This window comes from Sus scrofa, chromosome 15 (assembly GCF_054392235.1).
Source record: "Sus scrofa isolate SSC_HxYL_T2T_F1_AM1 chromosome 15, Sscrofa_HxYL_maternal_Yorkshire_Landrace_v2.0, whole genome shotgun sequence".
NCBI classification, from domain to species: domain Eukaryota; kingdom Metazoa; phylum Chordata; class Mammalia; order Artiodactyla; family Suidae; genus Sus; species Sus scrofa.
This window is the reverse complement of record NC_139397.1, coordinates 116,574,556-116,593,426: the sequence shown is the minus strand read 5'-3', so window position 1 is coordinate 116,593,426 and position 18,871 is coordinate 116,574,556. Positions and strand designations below refer to the sequence as shown.

Here is an 18,871-nt window from a genome sequence, read left to right as displayed (position 1 = left end):
CATGGTACTTACGATTCAATGAGGAAGATGTCAAATTAGGTACATACACTTTTCAAGAGTAAATAAGTATAAATTATCATCATTTCTCCAAGAGGTTGACATTTAAACCAAGACCTTGACAATGTAGGGTCAGTTCTGAGGGATTAGAGGTCAGTTCTATTCAGAGAGATTAAAGCAGGAAAGGTCAGGCAATCTTGGCATAAGGGTAAACATGGACACAGACCCTGCAATAAAAAAGATTTTGGTGTTCAAGAAGTTTAAAAATAAATTTGTCCGAGATGTTCATGAATTATCCCAGTAGATGTGAGGAAGACGTGGGTCTGAAGTTGATTATCTAGGCTGGAGATGGAAACTTATGGGGCATAGGCATATGGATGGTATTTAAAGATTTAAAGTCATGAAAGGGATAAACTTCCCAAGAGAATGGCAAACCCAATGGAGCCCCAATGTGTATTAGTCAGTTGGCAGAGGAAACTGAAACAGAGGGACCAGGGAAGTAAGAGAAAGACGGCAGCATCAGTGAAATCAAGAAAGGTGAGTGTTTCTCAACTCAGTCAAATGCTTCTAAAAGTTTGAATAGAATGAAGATAGAAAATTAAATGTTTTTGATTGATTTGCCACCACAAAAGTTACTCTGATCTTGAGTGTGGTAGAGGGAAATGCCATATTCAATTTGAAAAGTAATGGGGAAGTGGGAAAGCAGCAGCTGAGAGGTTCATATTCAGGAAATGAGGTAGTGACTACATGGTGTGAGAGTACTGAAGAAAGTCTGCTGGTTCATTTTAGTGGGATTGGAGGGGGCTTTCAGACATAAAATTCTAGAGCATGTTTGAATAAATAAAGGAATGATTCACTATAGAGGGGAAAATGGTTGATGAGGGAAAGTGACAGGGCATAATTGAAGAAGGGAAGTATTTGAAAAGGTGAGGGGAGCTTGTCCTACAGGACAAGTGGAACAATTTACCTTTGATAGGTAGAGGGCCATCTCCTCCATTTTAATAGAGAAAAAGAACACAGATGTAGATATAAGATTTGTAAATTTACTGTAAATTTAGGAGGCATTCTAGCAAGATGGCTTTTTTTTTTTTCCTTTCATAGAGAGAAATGAAAGAAACTACTCCTGAGAGGAACGGTACTAGGTAAACATCTGAACATCTGGAGGTGTGAGTGCACAAACTTGGAGGGCAGAAATAAAAGAGTCATCTTGGGGTATGGGAGAGAGATTAGGGTTGGGGCTTCATATTCGTGATGATAAACTGAGAATAAAAATTAGTCCCAGTTGCATGATGTTTTTCCCTTTATTATTCTGCTGCTCAGATTCAGGCACCTAGAAATCGAGGAGTGTGTAAGTTTTTCATTATAAGTGTGGTGGGGAAAAAAAGATGGACCAGGGGTTGAGCACAAGTCAGAAGAGTGATCAAAATGGTGCACCATGAAAACAGAGAGAAGTTGAAATAATATAGGCAATGCATTGGAAGCCTCAAAGAGGACAAAGAATTGCTGCAGAGTGAGTGGCTGAGCAAATGAGGAGAAGCAGAGATGTTGGTATTCAAGAAAAAGTTTTAAAACCAATAATTAGGAAGTACTGCAGATTTGATGATGAAGTCCATGGTCCAACAGTGAGAGCAATGGCTGAAGAGGAAAAGTCATAGGAAGGGAGGCTGTCAAGAAACTCAGAGTCCAAGAACTGGCCTTTCCTTTACCAAGGAGCCATGAGAAAGTAACAGTACTAAGAAGTTGTCATAATCACCCCATGAATGTTTAAGTAGCCCAACAAAATGGTCAGTATTGGAGTAAGACATGAAACTTTAGTAAATAAGGTAAACCATCAAGAATGGTGGTAGATTTGTGAGGGAAGGTGGTGGGAATTTGGCAGAGGACCAGAACATGAAGTTCAGAGCGACAATGGGTTGTGCAGGAATGAGGCTAATTAAAGGCTATGTGGAAGGAGAGGGACAGTTTTATCACCTAGTGAGCCTGAGCACATGCTTGAGAGGGGCTGCAGAGAAAATGGGACATCCAGTTTTCAGTTAAGGCAAGAAGATAGAGTTCTGTTCTGAGTAAAGGTTGAGGAGTTATGGGACGTCACTGGACACAGAAGGGGATGTTCGATAGACAAACTGGAAGAGTCTAGGGGCTGGGGTTTGGATGAAGTCAGAGGAGGAATAGACAAGGCAGTGTGACGTTGACACCTGGGTGATCATGGAGCTGGGACTGAAAAGCAGTGACCAAGATCAGGAGGGACATGAAGCATGGTGAAATCTCTCTCAGTCTTTTAGAGAAGATGTCCTTGATTCAATTTCTTTAACAAGATCCAAGAGAAATTCTAGAATATGCTTTGTCATAGGTCAGTTGCCAAAGCAGCTGCTCCTTTTGGCCGCTGGCAGAGTAATGGCAGTGATGAGTGGCATCACTTGAATGCTGTTGTGTGGCAGCATATTGCCCTAGACTTTATTATACAAAACATACTGTCTTTTCCACTTTACTTTATTTAGCTCAGTCTGCAAGAGTTTTTATACAGTAGAATCCAATCTATGTGTATCATGTTTATATGAATTTTCTGCTTGTGGCCATGCTTATTGTAAACACACAAAAATAGTCATAGGTAGACTTGGTAATGCTTTCACACTCAATGCACCACAGTGACTGTCCACTTTAGAAGAGTCCAGGCAAATGGCCTGTGTCTCTAAAACAGTCCCATTTCTAGGGGCTGGTGATGGAGATGCATGAAGAGAACCTCAGAATTTTTCAACCTCATCCCATCTGGTGAAGTTTTCAGTGGAAATACATATCTATTTCATTTGTCACACACAAGCTTATTTCCCAACCATGTTCAGACCTCAACTGGAAGAATTAAAAACAAATTTTAGCACTTATATAGGCCCAGCCAGAACAACCCTTCCCTGTGTCATCTTTATCTCCAATCCATGAGGAGCCAGAGGGAAACAGAAGGACTCAACACAGAAGCAGTGAGAAGCTGTCTATGATAAAACCTTGAAGATGGAAGAAGAAAAAAAGAGCACATAAAGCATTGTACAGAATGATGAATGCATGCATCACAGCCACCATTACACACACACACCCATACACATTTGTGTGTGTGTATGTGTGTGTGTGTATATATATATATATATATATATATATATATACACATATATATATATCAAACAGATTAATAGTTTTTCAACTGAACAAAATTAAAATGCATTTTCTCCCTGACAAAGAGTACTAGAATCAGGCTAAGAATTAGGCTCAATGTCAAAACAGAGAATGGAATGCTTATGAGCAAAACTTGAGCCACTTGAGTTTTCCTGGCTGTACCTGCCCTCTTTGAGGAAAATTAAGTTATTGTTTCAATAGCTGTCTGCTCTAATTGTATGCTATTCTTTCATCAAGGGGATCAATGAAGAAATAAAATGTTTAAGAACCGCTTTTAAGAGGATTATATACATACTTAGACATACTTAGGTTTCTTTAATGAGGAAATAGAAAATGTGTTGTTATCTCCCTGACATTAAGATTGTGCTCTCCTTCTCCCTGTCTCTCCTTTTCTTTCTTCTTCTCTTCATCCTTCTCCCTTCCTTCCCCTCTTTCCTATCCTCCTCTTTTTGTGCCCCCTACAACTCCAACACTCTCTGCTTTCAGCTAAGATGTCAGAATCGACTTAGCTAGAATATATCATAGCATGCAATAAATAGGACACAACATCGTGGGTGTGAGGAATTCTGGGCAAGGCAATAGGTTGCCCCCTTTGTTATGCCAGACAGGCAGGGACAGAGTTCACAGCCCCAAGAAGAGATTCCCTTGAGACTTCCTGGTGCTCTGTAGCAGAAGCAGATGCCCTGGGTTGGGGTGGGCCATGGCAACTGAGAAAGAAAGAAGGAGGGTGAAATGCATTGTGTGGCTTTCCCTCCCAACTCTGGATCTAGAACAAAGCCATAGGGGGCCATTCTCACTGTAGCCTTCCCCAGGCACGGACATGTGAGCAACATCACAATGCCTCTCCTCTCCCTCACTTGTACTGCCTCACAGGCCTGATGCAGGGCCCAAAGCCAGGTTCCAGGTAGCAGCACCACTGGAGTGTCCCCCCCACCCACCCATACCCTGACCACCCCATCACCTGCAGTAGCTGGTCCAGCCCCAGTCTCTCTTGATTCAAAGAGCAGTTTCTCTGAACAAAGCACACAGGTGGGAGCTAGTGTGAAGAAGTAATCGATGCGATCATTTATCATTTGAATAGGCTTATTTCTTTTTTCTGACACTCTTCTGAAATTCCTTGGTTGTAGGCTTTGTCAGCTCTACAGCTCATGGACAGCAAGTGGTTCACCCTCTAAGGCTTTACTGATACATCATTCACTACGGAGCAACAGTGCAGTTGGGGGGTGGGGGGATAGAAACAAAAAGAGAGCAGCCAAAAATGCAAAGAAGAGAAAGAAGGGCAGAGCTGGATGAAGGGAGCACAAAGATAGAGGGAAATGAAATTCAAAAAAGTGAGATGAAGAATTGTCTCCAAATGTTAAACAAACACAGAAGTCTCTGAGGATATATGTACATTCCTAGCTGCAGATTTTATAAGTTAGACTTGACTGTCACGCCTGGTGGCCTTGCCACCTCAAGTGTCCAACTGGTGGCCTGGCAGCCTGAAGATGCACGCAGCCTGCTTCTGGGCCCGAGACAAACCTTGATGACAGGGTTGTTTAAATGGGGCCACAGAAGAGTGATTACATGGTTCAACTCTTCCCATTTATTTTATTATTACTGTTGAAGGATAAATATAGAAAGGAAAGAAAAGCCACTTTGGACTTTGAAAGTCTAGCTATTTTTTATGGTATGTTTAGTCTCCGGCATTTACCCTAACGTCATTTTAGGTTTCAGTGAAATTAAACATCCATAAATCTGATATAAAAATGGAGATAATGTTGAGACAGGGTTTTTTTAATTAATTCTTACTCAAACTATTTACATCATTTGGCTGCCAACTTCTTCTATTTAAATTTTTCCTTTAAAATGACCAGTCATTCATTAAAAACCACTTGAATTCATATTTATAATTTAGAGATCAGTATTAACCTTAACCTGGATAAATTATATGTTTTATTAGTATATCTTGATTTGGATCTATCTAAATGGAATAGCCAAAACAATGTTATGTGGATGTCATTCTGACAATCACAGTTATCTTCACAACTGTCACCCAAACTGTGACTAAATAAATCAAGCGATATTCTTAAAGGTGGTTATAATCAAATTAGCCATGCCAAAATCCAGCTCAGTAACAGGGAACAAATGTGGTGGGAGTTAGCATTTTACATGTGTGTATACACACACACACACACACATATACACAGTTAAGCTAAGGATGTCTCATTTTCTTCTTTTTCATTCATTCATTCATTTGTTATATTTGAATGGTATATTAATTAATTATATTTGCTACCATGATAGCAATGACCATGCAGTAGTGGCGTCCTTGCTCAGGCACTTATGGTCCAGAAGCGGATGTAGAGAGGCCTCTGTGGATTGTGGCACAGGCACAAGAGTTGTGACAGCAGAGAAGCAGTGCTTTGAGAAGGCAGAGGCAGGACTCCTAGCTGGGGCTGGGCCTCTGGAGACTTGCGGAGGAAATAACCTCTGCTGACACTGAAGGAGAATAGGATTTCAAGCAGGCAATGGCAGGCAGAGTGGCAGGTAGGAGGGGGACAATTTTGGCCAGAGGGACCACATCTGCAAAGGAGAGGGAAGAGAAAGCACAACTGTTCAGGGCAAGCACAGGGGCTCACCATGGCTGATACAAGGTGCAGGGAAGTCAGAGAAAGCAGAAGCCCGCCAATAAAGAACATGTCGAGATTTTGCTTTATTCTAACTGGATCCTCCAAAGACTTATTTCATAATAACCTTATCATAAAAATGCTTCATAATAAAGTATTTAAATAAACCAAAGTTAAATAAACCATTTTAAAAGTTTTCAGATAACTTTTGAAGCAAAAATTTCCATGTATCCTATTTTTCTATATTTTGCATGAAGCTTACAGCTTATTTGGAACAAAAATCAAACCAAGTTTTCAGAAATGATATTTATTCTTATTTGTGGCAGTAATTTATAGAATACATTCAATTATTGATCAAGTGAACAAAACTTGAGTTTATAAGTTCAGCTCTGAAATTCCAGCTGACTCTGAATTTATTTTATGAAACACTTCCCAAGAACCACTCTCTCGCTCAACACGCAAATTATAAAATGTTTGGCATTAGATTTTTAATAAAAATCTAAAATATTTATAACAGTTGCTAATGATTAATGAAGATCTCTTCTGAAACCATATGTTAATTATTCATATCATCCTCTATTTTTCTAATCTGTACCAGACTTTGTTCTTTTTTCCCTTTACATAAAAAGTAATTCATTTCCAAATATTAAATATATGGTGAAAATAATAAATTTAGGATAGCTGTTTTCTCTACTGCCACCTGTTATATACTGACAGCCATATGAATTTAAAATCATAAGGAAAAAGGGTACTTCTGATCACTTCTGGAAATAAATGTAATAAGATGATGTTTGTGTTTAAATTAGAATGATAAAATTTGGATTGTTGTAAGATGAAAATTAATATTTTACAAAACCATAATCTACACTACTTAAAAGTTAATGTCACTAAAACGGATATAGTATTTACAGTTCCATATGGAACTAGATGAGGAAGCCAGTAAAGAAAACGGCTTAGTAATCAGTATTAATGGCAGTACATTAGGAAGAACCCTATAGTGCTGACCTAGGATCATCCTGAATTTTATACAAAAGAAATAAGAAAAATGATCAATTTCTATATTCCATCATAACTAAAGCATGTCTATTTACTTAATCACAATTTTCAAAACCAACTTTTTTCATAAACAATTTTTTTTTCTATAGTACAAAACAGAAAGCAAGTTAGTATATAGGCAAAAGGCAAGTAAGATTCAGAAATCTGACTTCTGATAAAAAGTACAACACTAGTACCAAAAAGAAATCAGTATCAATGTTTAAGAAAAATGCCTCGTTTTATAGGATGGATAAACAACAAAGTCCTACAGTATAGCACAAAGAACTATATTCAATATCCTGTGATAAACCATAATGGGAAAAAAAATATGAAAAAGAATATATATATATCTGTGTAACTGAGTCACTTTGCTGTATAGCAGAAATTAACACAACGTAGTAAATCAACTATACTTCAATAAAATTAAACAACAAAACAAATAAATAAAAGAAAAATGCCTCTTTTAATTATCTGAATCGACCCAGCTTATTTCATAATTTTCAAATTACTTGTTCTTGGGGAAAGGAAGCGGGGGAGAATAAGAACTAATATTATGTTACTACTTTTTTTTTGCTTTTTAGGACCACATCTGTGGCATATAGAAGTTCCCATGCTAGGAACTGAATCAGAGCTACAGCTGCCAGACTACACCACAGCCATAGCAACGTGGGATCAGAGACATATCTGTGACCTACACCACAGCTCATAGCAATGTCATATCCTTAACCCACTGAGTGAGGCCAGGAATCGAACCCGTATCTTCATGGATACTAGTCACGCTCATTACTATTGAGCCACAATGGGAACTTCCAAACATTATGTTACTTTTTATGTTACCTTGTTTAATCATTTAACATTCACAACCAACCAGGCAGTAGATCAGCAGGTGCAACCTCCTTTCCACAGATGAGAATATGACTTGTCCATAGTGACACCGCTGGAAAAGAATTCAAACTAAGGTCCATTCTTTACTGCATATATATAGCTCTCCTGCCAAGATATTGCTTGAGATCTAGAACTAAGAAATTACGTCTTATTCTAAGTCCTTTTTACTTAAGTTGGCTTTCACAATCCCTCACATCCTAAAATTTTATGACTATGTATACTTAAGTATAAACCTAATCCTATAGACAAAAATACTTAATTTTTTCATAATTTTTATGAACTTCCATATGCTGCAGGTGCAGCCATAGAAAAGGAAAAAGGAAAAAAAAGGAGATGTGGAACACATATACAACGGAATATAACTCAGCCATAAAAAAGAGCAAAATAATGCCATCTGCAGGAACATGGATGCAACCAGAATTTCTCATACTAAGTGAAGTAGGTCAGAAAGAGAAAGATAAACACCATATGATATCACTTATATGTGGAATCTAAAATACGGCACAAAATGAACCTATACAAAACAGAAACAGACTCAGACATGGAGAACAGATTTGTGGTTACCAAGGGGGAGGGAGTGGGATGGACTGAGAGTTTGGGGTTAGTAGATGCAAACTATTACATTTAGAATGGATAGATAATGAGGTCCTACTATACAGCACAGGGAACTGTGTGCAATCTTGTAGGATAGACCATGATGGGGAATGACATGAGAAAAACAATGTGTGTGTGTGTGTATAAATGACTGGGTCACTTTGCTGTACAGCAGAAGTTGGCACAACATTGTGAGTCAACTGTACTTTAAATTTTTTTTTATTTAAAAAAAGAATGTTGTTGAAACAAAGCATAAAGCTGAGTGCTCTAGAGACAAAAGGGAAAGCAAAACACTGATCTAGCCTAAGACAGTTTATGATGAAGGGAAGAAAACTTATACAGAATGAAAATTATATGATAGAAGGTACGAAAAATGCTCTAAAACCCAAGCACATATATAGCAAAACACACAAATGCACACAGACAAGCATATACCAGAAAATAATAAGCTATTCTAAATGATTGAATAAAAATAGTGGGAATTCAAGCTTATTTGGCCTTTTCTTTTACAATTCATAGGCCCACAGATGGAAAGTCTGAATAAGAAGTGACCAAGTTAGCCTTAATTGCATTTCTTGTTAACTTGACCAGTTTGATGACTAATCCATCTCTAAACTAGATGGTTTTATAGGTACACATTTAGGTTATCCTACGCCACATTAAAAATGCTATTAAGTTGATTAAGACTAAACTCATTTTCAGGAGCCATTGCAAACAATTTTCCATGCTTGATGTGTACTTGCAAAGGGAATCTGTGGCAGGTATTAATTACACTGCAAGAAAAGCTCAAAAGAAAGTTAGGTGAATACCAGCAATGCTGCAGGTTGTAAAGTAAACACTGTACTAGAGTCTTATAACTAGTGGCAAATCAAGGAAAAATGGCCTCATGATCTTCTTTAGCTAATCAGGTCCTCTTTAATATATAATGGGATCACGTGTGAAATTAGAGGTGAAAGGTTGGAGACAATATTTTAAAGAGTCTCAAAAAAAAAAAACTTTTAAAGGTTTTCAAGATTTGGCTTCATTAGGTTGAACAAAAGGAAAGTGACTCATTTTTGCCTAAATGAGCCCAGCTGAAGGAGAATATTTAACAATTTTCACATATGTGGAGACAAGTTGAATGCTTAATCATGAGTCATCCACAGGAAAGAGCAAGGCATACATTCCTCCTGACTCTGCCACTCACTCTGCAACCTGGCTCCTACTCCATCTGGCAAAGGCAAATTCTAGCCCGCCCTTTCCGTAAGCCCTGTCCTGACTCTGCCACTCACTCTGCAACCTGGCTCCTACTCCATCTGGCAAAGGCAAATTCTAGCCCGCCCTTTCCGTAAGCCCTGTGTAGTTCTTCTCAGTCTCCATCATTCCTTCCATCCTTCTTCCTTAACCTATTTGTAGAGGACGATCATGTTCCTTCCTTTCCTATTCTACAAGTCCTTCGGCTGCTTTTAGCTTTTGTCTGGGTTTCAACAGTCAGAGCTATGCTGTGACATTTAAATCTGAATGGATAGCTCCTTAGCTCTTGAATTCTCTGTCTGAATTTTTGATTCTCTACATAAAAATTCCATAATCTGAAGTGAATTCAGATTCAATGGGCCAGAAACGGGATCCATTCTCACAGCTTCCTACCCTCTGATCCCCCTGGGTTTCCCACAGCAGCTATCACCCACGCTGGAAACATCAAGATTTGTCAACACTTTGAGGATAAAACACTCATATGAGTCATCTTCTGCCACCACTCCAAAATCCCAGCCTTCCTATTTATCCAATTTAGGGCCTCTTACCTACTCTATCACAAGAGATTTTTATTTTGTTTTCTTATCTCTAGTGTTTCATATGTCCAGTCTACCCTTTACACTCCCATCACGTGTATACCTGAAAATAAAGGTATGTTGTTCATTTCCCAGATGGTAAACCTCCCAAGGATCCCAGGCATCTATAGTTCTCAGCTTTCTTTTTTTTTAATTTTATTTAAAAAAAAAATTTTTTTTTTGGCTGCGCCTATGGAATGCATAAGTTCTCAGGCCAGGGATCCAACCTGTACCACACCAGTGGCCCAAACCATAGCAGTGATGATGCTAGATCCTTAACCCACAAGGCCACCAGGGAACTCCTATACCTCTAAGCTTTTAAAAGTTAGAATTGAGATTCTCAATATCCTAGTCTTGAATTCCTATGTTTTTGCCATCTTATCTGCGGCAAGCAAACAGAACTTAATTTAATTTTCACGTGACTCTAACATTTTTTACTTTGTCTAATATTTGCTCAAATCGTTCTGTCAGGCTGAAATGCCATTTCCTCATCTTTACCTCTTGAAATCGTATTTAGAATAAAATTTTTTCATAAACAAAGCTGAAAAATGTTTTCTGGCCCATTCTGGAATCAAGGACAACATTTAGACAAAATTCACAATGAAATATCCAAAACAGAAAATCTAAACTAAGACCAACCTAACAAAGGATTAATGCTTTAATTGTAGTAATTCGGTGGCAAATAAAGATGAAAAGCATCACAAATAGGTTTCAGCACAAGTCTTAGAAGGGCCTTTGAAATTGAGAGATGAGCCAGACAAGACGTTAAACTGCTGTGGATCATTTTTCTGACACTACGTACTGTGTGTTAAAATCTCTTCCTATTGATTGACTGTGTTACTACGGCCTTAGAAAATTACAAAAATTTAAACAAAATAATTCCCTTTTTTTCTACCACTCTAAAATGATCTCACAAGGAAATCTATTCATGGATACATCATCCATTTGTTCATTTATTTGACATGAATCAAATAGCATTCCTGTTTGAGATCAAATTGTGGATAAAAATGATGGGCTGGTAAAAACCAGAATCTGATAAATGCCGTAAAAATTGTGTCATTGACGTTTAAAAGAGAAAGATCAGTTATGTAAGCTAAAGTAGTCAGATAAGCACCAGGGAAAAGGGAACTTTTGAAATCAATTCTGAAGAATGTATGGTACTTCAAACAAATAACAAGTTGACAAATAAAAAGACTGAAAAAAACTCCCCAAATGAAGTGGAGAATGTTGGGATTGTTTGAACAATGCTTAAATTCCAACTTAGTAGAGTGGAAAGCAACATGAAGGAGTAACAGTAAATACCTGAGATGAGGATCTTGGTCCAGCGATCATGGAAGGCCTTGAATGTCAGATTAAGCATAGCTTGGACCCCTTTAGCCCATCAATGGGGTTTGTGCTTTAGGAGATGAGTCTGGGAGCATTTTAGAGGTTAGAGTTTTGGAATATAGGGAATCATTGAAGGAAAGATAAAATGAGGGATAGCCAAATAAAGGAAAGTACATAAGCGATATACGACATATTCAGTTTTCAGATCTTGGCAAATACTTGACTACATTGATAAGGTAGAAAGTGAGAGGCCAGAAAAACTGTGATGTTTCTAACATTGGTCAAAAGGAGACTGGGGTACCACCAGCAGAAGTCAGAAAAGGAGAGAGAGGGCCAAGTTTATGGAAAGAAACATTTTTCCTTGAAATGCTTTATGGTGGTGCAAAATGAGCTACTCGGCTTAAACGGTCCTCCTAGTGGCCCCAAACATTAAACCTGGTTTCTTCCTACCACTCACTACAAGAGCTTGGATACTCACACTGGCCCTCCCTCTTGCCTGCTACAGTATTTTTGCAGCATGACACCTCATTCTTCCTATTCTAGAACTGTTCACTCTGAGTCTGGAAAACTTAAATCAAACTAGATGTTTCTAAAGGAGAGGGTAAAACCACATCATTGACACAGGGAATGAATTCTTTGGGGGTCCTGAAAAGAAGCTTTACCATTTGACCCAACCCCACATTATTCCAAGAGTTACTGAGTCAGGAGATGAGAGGGAACACCCATGAGTTCACCTGGATCAACCAAGTCTTGTAGCTGAAAAAAAGAGGTTTTTAAACATATATCAAAAGCTCTTAAATGTTTCTAATTGTGACCTTCTTGCCAATAAATTGGATCAACTATTCTGCATTATCCATGGTTTTCTTTCTTAAACTAGTTTATACAGCTCTGCAAAAAAAAAAAAAAAAAAAAAAAAAAAAAAAAAATCACTCTAGCCAAATATTGTCAATTACCTAATCCTGTAAAAAGACCGTCAATAAATTATTAATAGTGATGACAACACAACTCAAAGTGATGGAAATACTTCATTTGCGGCATTATTTATTCTGCTCAATATGTTTACTTTTAAATCTTTTTGATCCTTGAATACGAGAGAAATGCTGGAATTCCTGGAGGTTTTGAATAGTGCATAAGTAACATTAACATTTTATAAAACCCAATAAACACAATTTTGAAAATGATTCTAAAAACTTAATAACTTGGGAAGGCACCAGCTTATTATGTAATTATCAGGCCAAAACTTTATCAGCCAGTACTAACTCTGTAAGAACTGTATGAACTCCTTCAGGAGAAACCAAACTATAGACGGTCTTCAGGACAAGTTTCCCTGTTGTAACTAGTCTTTCAAAGTTATGTATGTTTTTGTGGAGTAAACGGTAGCTGGAGTACAAAAACCAAAACAAAACTGACACAAAAGTAGGTTGATATGATAAAGATAGTGTATTTTCAGCCCTGTCACCATCCAAAATAAAAAGAATTTTTATGAAGAACATGGGTGCTACTGCAAAGGAAAACCCAAGTTTAGCTATTTGGTGACATTTCATAATTCAGACCTTCAAACCTGGCTATTCTTTCTTTACTTCATTCACTTCCTTTGTCACTCATTAGTATTTGTTCACTATCTATAGCCACAAAGTACCAAGAGGGAATACAGAAATCAACAAAATAAGTCATTAGCCTAAAGGTACATATCATCTTATTTCCTAGTAGTCTGCAATACCAAATTATCAGCCCCAATCCGAATTTTTTTTTTAAATCAAGGTCAAAGAAACAAGTAAACTGAGGATAAGCCTGTATGTAAATTTGAAATAAACAAGCAAAGCTCCAGAGGGAATGGATACAAGAATGTGATTAGAAAGACACTAACAAAAACTTACAAAACTATCAAGAAGTACTTTATTCTGAATGACCTTCAAAAAAAAGCAACAAGGAAGAAAGAAAATCAAATAATAAATAAATGCAAATATAGGCAGATATATAAATAATACTTATACTGCTACTTTGTCCTATACAAAGTGTTCTCACATGTATAATTTCTTCTATTTTTATCTTCCTTAGGTATAGTACCTATGGCAATGTGTGTGTGCTTTTTTTTTAAGAAAACAATCATAATTTTTCCTGTAAGACCTTCTCTCCATCTCCAAAGATACTAAAGATTCATCCATCTCTGTCTAAGTTAAAATGACAAGGACTGTTTTCTTTGATTTATTAGTAAACAACTAAATAGCAACATTAAGCTTTTAGGAAAAGATTAACAACACTGCACTATAGTGCCTGTCATGTTAATTTAAGGAAAAGCTGTTAAAAATGTTCATTCTTTGTAATGGAGCATTCAATAGTCTTTGCCTAATGGATGGGGAAGTGGTATGAAGTACCTTTAGAACTAGGTCAGTGTAATCAAGATGTAGTGATGCTTCAGTCTAAAACTTCAGTCTAAAAACTAGCTTGTTTGGGAGTTCCCTGGTGGATCAGTGGGTTAAGAACCCAGTGTTGTCACTGCTACAGCACAGATTTGAACCCTGGCCCTGGAACTTCCACATGTCATGGACAAAGCCAAAAATATTTAAAAATAAAATAAAAGGCATTCTGTTTTTAAAAAATAAAAGATAAAGCCTAGCTTGTTTTAAAACTGGCTAAATATCAAATGAAGGATATTTTTTGTGCTTACTTAAATTCACATAAAATTTTGCTTTCTTCAAAAATCTTAAGTCTATATTTTATGTTTTTAATTTTTTTTTCTTTTTTTATCTGCACCCACAGCATATGGAAGTTCCTAGGTCAGGGGTTGAATCGAGCTGCAGCTGAGACCTACATCATAGCTGCAGCAATGCCAAATCCTTAACCCACTGAGCTGGGCCAGAGATTGAAACTGTGCTGCCACAGAGACAATGCCAGATGCTTAACCCTCATAAAACTGAACTTATTTAATAAAAGTAAGGGCTACTTACCTCATTTTGCAACTTTACTTTTTTCTCTGAAGACAGCTGCCTACATGTAAACAGTTCCTCCCTAAGTACCAAAACAACAGCCAAATGTGAGACTATGGGATATTTTTCTCTTGTAACTGTGAGAATAATTATCATTACTATCTTGAAACTGGGGAAATAAATCACTGATGAATAAAATCATTTTTTCAGTTACATAGGAAATAATGGAGAGTTAAGAAGAGAGATCTAATACTTAAGTTACTGCTTTTCACCACAAGTCAGAAAGATTCTTCTAGGGAGTAAATGTTCAACTCATCCATCCACTTAGATTTCAAGATTTTTTAAAAGCCCTTGATAATATGTTCAAGCAAATGAACTTCTTCATTCTGGATATGAATTAATATAAAAGTTTATCTATCTCAGAAATTAAATTTCTGAACATTTAAAGACCAGGTTCATATCCTTAAGAAAACCTAGGTCAATGTGATATTTCCATTGCAAATTTTTTTCTCTCCTCTGATTACAAAGCTGAGTAACATGTGAAATCTGAATCTATAAATGTTTCCATTACATCCACTTATGTTACGTAAACATTGATGAATCAAAGATAATTGTACATATTTGTCTGGTTAATTTGTTTGTTTTTATGAGCCTCTGCTACTACAGTTCCTATATTTTACCAAACTGAGTTTATTTTCATAGATACAAACCAAATTCCTTCATTTGGGAAGAAATGAATACTCTAACTCATATCAACAGTAACCTAGGTTAAAAAATATATTAAAACTATGTACTGATGGTCTTTATACTAAAAAGAAATATTCAGGAAATCAACCAACATGAAAAAGGCAGCTTCAGGGAAGTAGAAGTAGAATGTTACCTATTGTAGACAACTGATTGAAGAGCAGCATAGAAAAGGTGTGTGTCTGTGTGTGTATGTGTGTTTTAAATTAAGTTTGAAAAATGAATCTGATTATATTATAAAATGGAATCAAATCCAGGGAAAACAAAATCATCTAAGGAATGTCTACCAGTGTATAAAATACATTTAGAACTAATGAATTAGCATGTTCATGTGGTCAAACTATGTGCTAGTAAGGTGGATTAAAGAGGGTTTTGCTGGTTTTCCAAGCATAAGCCTCCAAAGCAAAGATGCTTAAATATCAGGGGATGAACAACACAAAGCCCATGTCAGAGGAAAATTATTACTGAAATTTTACTTCACTTACTATTCATATAAAAGTGAGAAAGAAATAGAGCTTTATCAATATCTACATTTAAGTTGACACTTGTGCCCGTGTTTGGTCTGTTAGTGGGAGGTGTGTGCCCCATAGTATTCACAATATTCGAAAGGAAAATCAGGAGTGGCTGGCAGAGAAACCCGCACCCATTTATTAGCCATCAACCCAACACAGTGGACAGCAGTGCATGTGGGCTCAAGAAAGTAGCTTTACAGATTTTAGCATCACATTTTAATGAAACTAATCTTAACAAAAAGAACAATAGCTTAAAAGATTTTCTCAAAGAAACTGTGGACCAAAGGAGATACTACAAAGTAAGCAGAAACAAATCACACACAAAAAAAAGACAGTGATAGAGCGATACCATTTCTCTTCCCTTTCGCTAAGCTCATCAGCCACATTTTGGGATAAAAGCAAGGTTGAACAACATCTGAGAGGATGCAGCATCAATTTTTTGCCATCTTCGAAAAGATTACTTGAAATATGGATTCATATCCACTCTTGCTGATGATACACCTTGCCATCAAGGTACAGTTTGCTTTGAGACATTACCAAAGGTAAGTAGTACACGTATGATACACTAATCTTGTTAATCATTATTTGTATTTTACATTTAAAATTATTTTGTTATGTATTACATTTATTATGTATATTACATATGTAAAACATATTAGTTAAAATAATATAATAATATATAATAAAAAACACATGCATTTATTGAGTGCTCAGAACTTGAGTGCTCCTTTTCCTAAAATGGATCTGTGATCCAAAAATGTTTGGGGCCACTAGAAGAGTATATAAAACAGCCTGTGGTTTAGCTACTAAAACACATGATAGAAATATCTACGAGACCCTTAAGAAAAGCAAACTAAAGACATCAGAGAGAGGAACAGTGAGTACATCTGCTTTTGAATTTCATTTAACTTGTCTGTTGCTCTATTTCGACTAGAGAAATTATTTTTGTGTCTACAATGGTTACACTCCGGATGTATACTAAGGAAGGAGGGGAGAAAGAGAGAAAGAGGGAGGGGAAAGGAAAGGAGGAAGGGAAGAAAGAACAATAGAACCAAAACAAAAAAAAGGCAAGAAGATAGAAAGACCAGATACACAAAACAGATAGACAGACAAAAAGAAAAAAACAAGAACAGCCCCTTCCAGTGGCCAATAGCCATTCCTACACCCACTGTTCCTCCTACATCCACTGTCTCTCAGGGAAACTGAGCACTAGGCACCTGGCCATCTCATGCCCTCTTCCCACTCCTCCACCCCCAACCCCACCCCCAGCCTCCCTCAGCTTTCACATCCACAGGAAATTTTCTGTGTACATTTAAAGGAGCTTTTTTCCCCTCACACCACAGGAATAAGCTAAAGGTCCCAAGTTTCCATTGCAAAAAGACAGAAAAGTAGAAAACAGTGAGTAGTTTATAATAAGGATTAATTAGGTTTTTAAATGATAGAAACTTTACTGTATAATCTTTTTCCAAAACAGAGCAAACATGCAACACAAACTCTGCAAAGAATGATTGATTGTTTCCCAAGGGGAAGCCTATGACAACCACATGAAGAGCCGGAGTGAGAAGTGCTAAGATACCTGCTAAGTCCAAATGAGTTATAAAGAAATTGAGAATATTGATTGAATATACAGTGGCCAATAACACTATCAATAATATGGGCATCAAACAGTAATTCAAAGAATTTTCAAGGCCTCACATCATTTAAAACATCCCATAGACTCTAGCTTTTTATCTTTATTTCTGTTCACTCTGCTTCCATAAAGTCAGGCCTGATGACCACTCATCTGCAATATTGCAACAATCCTTTATGCGGCCACCCTGCCCTCAATTTTATTACTTCCTTCTATGTTAATAACTATCACCATAATAACCCTCCTCAAGTCATTTTACTTTGTGACTCTGTTCCAAATTTTTTTTTTTCCCTGCATTGGTAGCATGCAGAAGTTCCCAGGCCAGGGATCAAAGCAACCCATGCCACAGCACTGACATGTCAGATCCTTAACTGCTAGGCCACCAGGAAACTCCCTGTTCAAAATTCTTCAATGGCCATTCACTGCCTATTAAAGTCTTCAGTTGGAGATGATTGGATTCGGAAGATGTGGTATATATACACAATGGAATACTACTCAGCCGTAAAAAAGAATGACATAATGCCATTTGCAGCAACATGGATGGAACTAGAGACTCTCATACTGAGTGAAATGAGCCAGAAAGACAAAGACAAATACCATATGATATAACTGGAATCTAATATCCAGCACAAATGAACATCTCCACAGAAGAAAATCATGGACTTGGAGAAAAGACTTGTGGCTGCCTGATGGGAGAGGGAGGGAGTGGGAGGGATCGGGAGCTTGGGCTTATCAGACACAACTTAGAATAGATTTACAAGGAGATCCTGCTGAGTAGCATTGAGAACTATGTCTAGATACTCATGTTGCAACAGAACAAAGGGTTTGGGAAAAAAAATGTATTGTATACATGTAAGGGTAACTTGACCCCCCTGCTGTACAGTGGGAAAAAAAAAAATAATAAAGTCTTCAGTTTGGAATTCAACAATATGGTCCCAACCTATCTTTCTAGGGCTGCTGTGTGTTATTCTCCCTTCACTTTGACCACTGTGGAATCTCATTCCCTTGGCTGAACTCAAATGATCCTCTACTCACAAAATAGTCCTGATCTCAGCCAGCTCCAAGTTTGCTGCCCTTGATTCATTCCAGCCCTTTGTCTTTATCAAGGTCCATGCTCACGGCTTCCACAACACATAAACTCCAAACAAGGACTTGGTCTTGTTAAACCTCTGAATTCCCAGCCACCAGAATGCTACCAGGCACATCATGGGGCTCAGGAAATAGTTACTGAATGAATGAATGAATGAATGCTGTGCCCACTGCTAGGAGTCATCTTATTTTCTCTCCTGACATAAATTCACTGGAGGCAAGGCCCCTGTCTTGTCCTCATCGGAATTCCTATAGATCCGACCCAGCACCTTATGTATGAAAAAAATACTCTAAATTCTCACTTGGGTCACGTATTGCAACATTTCAATGCTTTAGAAAGCAAGAGAAAAAAGGAATTTGTTTTAAAGAGCAGATTTCGCCTAGCAGTGTATCCTTCCAAATGATGTGAATGCAAGCACTGAGTCTGTAAGGCCAAGCTGGGAGGTGGGTGGCACAGTTACTCTGACACGGCGATTTCATTAACGAGTTTATAGAGCCTCTGTTGTTTCCTCAGTCAGAAGGGATGCAAAGTCCAGCAATCATCTTGTCCTGT

General features: G+C 37.4%; 1 protein-coding gene across 35 annotated transcripts in view; it reads right to left on the bottom strand.

Annotated features, from left to right (window-relative positions):
- The window catches only part of PLCL1 (phospholipase C like 1 (inactive)), a 958,345-nt gene that overhangs the window by 343,040 nt on the left and 596,434 nt on the right, over positions 1-18,871 (bottom strand). For 2 of the 35 annotated variants that reach the window (XR_014830051.1, XR_014830050.1), the window contains exon 8: positions 14,365-14,425. The exons of 31 other annotated variants lie outside the window; for them this stretch is intronic. The gene's annotated coding sequence lies outside the window, so the exon portion shown is untranslated. Of the gene's footprint in view, positions 1-4,245; positions 5,725-14,131; positions 14,426-18,871 lie in introns of those variants that run through there. 2 more of the 35 variants (XR_014830058.1, XR_014830031.1) reach the window with 2 other exon arrangements.